A 4,016-nucleotide genomic window follows, 5' to 3' on the forward strand; every position below is an offset into this window, starting at 1 on the left:
CACACTGGTTGTTTTTACTCCCTAGATTCAGTTATTTTCTCTGTAGTTTGGGGTGTTGGCTGGGTTCTCTAACTCTGGTCTTCGACATCTCTTCTTTTTCTTCTCCTGGCTCAGGTACTGTCATTGTCACCAGGACAAACTAAAGGACTTGGACACAATGAAGGAAAATTATTAATGCAAGTAACTGTTGGTCCTCTGTGTGTCATGTGAATTTATAAAATTTTCTGTGCACAACAAAACCTTCAGTCCTGTTCATTGAATCTTCTGTGGCTTCTTCTCATTCTTCTTCTTGCCACAGTTGTCATATTGCTCTGTCTGGGTCATTACCCTGTACACATTCTTTTACTTGTCTGTGCCTTTTCTATCCAGAAAACTTTTCATGTTTATACTATTTGTCCTGAATAGCTCACTTACCAGTGAAGACAAAGTTTGTCTTCTGGCAAGTTTATCATTATGCAGTGATGTAAGAAAGATTATAAAAATAAAGAAATCAAAATGTCTCTATGGGCTTGACCCACCCTGTAATTTGAAGACTGCCTTTCTTGATTCTTGAAAGAAGGTTTGGTTCATAAGTAATTGCTAGGGAGTTTAAAATTAAAGAGACAAGACTCTCATTACCTTTAATACCAGCTCTGAGATGGCTTCTCCTAGCTCCTGCCACCAGCCACCTAAAGTGGTGGCGAGGTTTACAGAAGAGGTGAGAGAGAAAGAGAGAGAGAGAGAGAGAGAGAGAGAAGAGAGAGAGAGAGAGAGAGAGAGAGAGAGAGAGAGAGAGAGAGCGCATGTCAGGAAGTGGGCTTTTATTGGGGAACAAAAACTTCCAGGGAAAGTATCATCCAATGAAGATGAAGGGGGGCAGCATCCCAAGGTCAGGGGTGATGCTTGGGTCTTCAGGGCAGTGGCCAGACATGCCTCTGCAAGGACAAGCCCTCAGACCTGGAAAAGGGTGGGGAAGGCTCTACACAGTTGTTTCTAAGCGTCTCTCACCCAGCCAGGGAGGTAACTCAAATCACGTGCAAGGATGGCCTCCCATAGCTGTGCATCTGGTAGAACTGGATGGGAGCAGCACAGCTGCGAACAAACCTGGACATGTGGGTGTCACTGGCACTGTCATCCAGTGAGAAGAGCTAGAGGGGACCCTGTGGCTCCCCAATGAGGTATGGAAGATCAGAATTACTAGTGTTTCCCACACCAACTGAGACAAGAGCCTGATCCTTGGCCAGGTGACTTGCAGGGTCAGGCTGTTTCAGTATTTTTTCCTCCAAGCCATTAGAGAGCTTAGTCAAAATTCTCAGAAATCCTGTACAAAGGAAGGCCACCATGTTGCATGACATGGGCTCTTCTCTGGAAGGACCTGTGCCCACAGGACAGGACTGTGTGCATCCCTGCTACTCTCCTGAAGGTCATCAATTCTGTGCCCTTAGCATAGATTTGCTGCTTTTGTTCACACTGACAACATGCACACTGGAGAGACACCACACCACAGTGTTGACAGAAGAGCTTCTGGGAGAGACCAGAAGAGCACTGGAGTCAAGACTGTAAACCATACCCAGTGCATTCCAAATCCAGCTGTACCTGCCCAGGCAGAGACTCGTTGACAGCAAAAGAATTCTAGAGAAATTCCCCATGCACTGTAAGTCTGGCTCACTTAGCAGTCGGGCCTCACTGAATCCAGCCTAAGGGAGCAGCTGTGCTGTTTTGAAAGAACCTTCTCCTCTTTCCCTGTGAGCACTATCCAGACATAGAGAGAGAACAGAGAGAGCCCTTGGCCAAGACTGCTACCACATAACTGCAATCAGGCCTGAAGACTCTGGTACAGAGCTGCACTTGAATCCAGGTGCACTGAACCTCTGCTTGAGAGCATTTGTCTGAAAACCAATGATTTTCAGCAAGTCATCATGGGAAGAGCTCAGAAGTTCAGTCCTTTCTGGGTTTAGATCCAAAGCAAAAATCTTCCCCAACAGCTCCATTTCTCACACCACACTCTGACCAGATGTCCCTGAAATGACTTTTCTTGTCAAAAAGTCCACTCATCACACATTGCTCTGTGCAAACAACATCATTGTAACTGAATCCTGCAAATGCTCTCTTTATGCTTTCTTGCATAGATCCCAGAGTTCAAGAGTCAGGTCATGACTTCCTGAGACATCCATGCATTGTCCAGCAGGAAATCAGCAGGGAACACTTTCCCACTATGTCCTGTGAGCATGTGCTATAATCAATAATCATCCACAGTCCAGCTTCAAAATTATTTGAAGTTGTAAGCCCTAGTACTATCAAATGAATCCTAATGTTATATATAACCAACAAGAACCAATAAAAAATAGAAAAAGAAAAAATGAAAATTCAATGCTTGGGGCTGGGGATGTGGCTCAAGTGGTAACATGCTTGCCTGGCATGCATGGGGCACTGGGTTCGATCCTCAGCACCACATAAAAATAAAATAAAGATGTTGTGTCCACCAAAACCTAAAAAATATTTAAAATCTCTCTCTCAAAAAAAAAAAATTCAATGCTTGTAATTCCAGCATTACTACCAGATAGGGAGCCTTTGAACTCATATTTGTCTCCAAATGCTTCCCATAACTTAACATTTCCATTCACCTGTGGCCAGTAATAGGGAACCTGCCCTGAGCTGCACAGGATTAACTTCCCCATCATGTGCATCAAAGACACATAAGGCAGTAGTAGTTGGTACCCTCATATGTTTACCAGAGCCAGGATGAGTGCTCACATTGTCTTGGGGGAGTGGAAACAGAGAGACAGAGCATCTCCTAAAGGTATTAGTGATAGAATCCTGAAGACCTCCAGGGGGCTGTGAGGGTCACTTAGCAGCTGCTCTGCTGATAGCTTGCACAGGGGAGATCTCCTCTGTGTGCTCTGTCCCACCCACAATGATTTCAGTGTCATCATCCTGTTCAATGGGCAGTGGTTCCTTTGTGGCTTCGGCAAGCTCTTTCTGCAGCCAGGCCTGCTGTCTCCTGGAGTCGCTTTCCTTCTCTGCATTGAGGCGGCTGGCTTCCTGGGCCTTGTTGGCCAACTGCCTAGTGACTGGCTCCTGGTTCTCTGCAGTAGTTTTCCTCAGGTTCTCCTCAAAGACAGTAAAATGACCTTCATGGCATCATATTTGTCCTTCAAGGTCTGGTTGGATATGTCAACATTCCATGTGCCACTGTGTCCAGGAACTGCAGGATTATCTCCCCAAAGACTCTCTCTGCATCCAGTTACAGCACCTCAGCTCCTCTGCAAGGTGGCATGTCAGCTGGAGATGCCAGCAACACTGAAGCCTGAAGAAGTGGCATGTTGCCACAGCACCTAAGGGACTCCTATCCTAGTGGAGGCCTGCGACCACAGCATAAGGGGACCAAAGGAGACAGGAAGGAGAGCAGCCCCAGAGATCAGCTCCAGACACAGTTGCTCCCAATGCCATGTCCATTTTGTAATTTTTTGAGATTTACTTTTTTTTTCTTTTTTTTTTTAATTCCAAGTCTTTTTTAAATAAAACAAACATAACAGTGTAGAAACCTAAATAATCATTTCTCCCTCAAAGTTGTTACATCCTTAGTTCCCAACAAAACTCTCTACTATTGGAGACAGTATTTGGAATTCCTCTTTGGGGAAGAGCCTTAAAAGGCAGTTTATGAGCCACATTAGAAACTATCCTTTCAAATGCTGGGCTTTTTGGAAACAGAAAATCCACAGTCAGAGGATGACACTAGAAAAAATGAAAGAGGTGCTGCAGCTTTTGCAGAAATTCCTTAAAGACCTCTAGCAAGTTCTGAGTAATAACACAGCCACTGGAGAAACGGGTGGGCACCCTGCCTGGACAGCCACTTTCAATGGGGAGAGCATTCATTTGATAGAAAAATTCTGTTGTCTGCTTAAAAAAAGAAAAAAATCAGCCACACTCCTTTATAGTCACACTTGCATTTGATTAGAAAAAGATACAACACTCACACATGGTTCTTATATGAATTCTAATTAAGAGACAATACATTCAGAATTATAGCACTCAGA

General features: G+C 44.5%; 1 pseudogene; it reads right to left on the reverse strand.

Annotated features, from left to right (window-relative positions):
• Positions 1–1,100: 1,100 nt before the first annotated feature.
• Positions 1,101–3,960, reverse strand: LOC144368685 (autophagy-related protein 16-1-like; annotated as a pseudogene).
• Between the last annotated feature and the right edge of the window lie 56 nt (positions 3,961–4,016).

Source organism: Ictidomys tridecemlineatus, chromosome 11 (assembly GCF_052094955.1).
Source record: "Ictidomys tridecemlineatus isolate mIctTri1 chromosome 11, mIctTri1.hap1, whole genome shotgun sequence".
Taxonomy (NCBI): Eukaryota; Metazoa; Chordata; class Mammalia; order Rodentia; family Sciuridae; genus Ictidomys; species Ictidomys tridecemlineatus.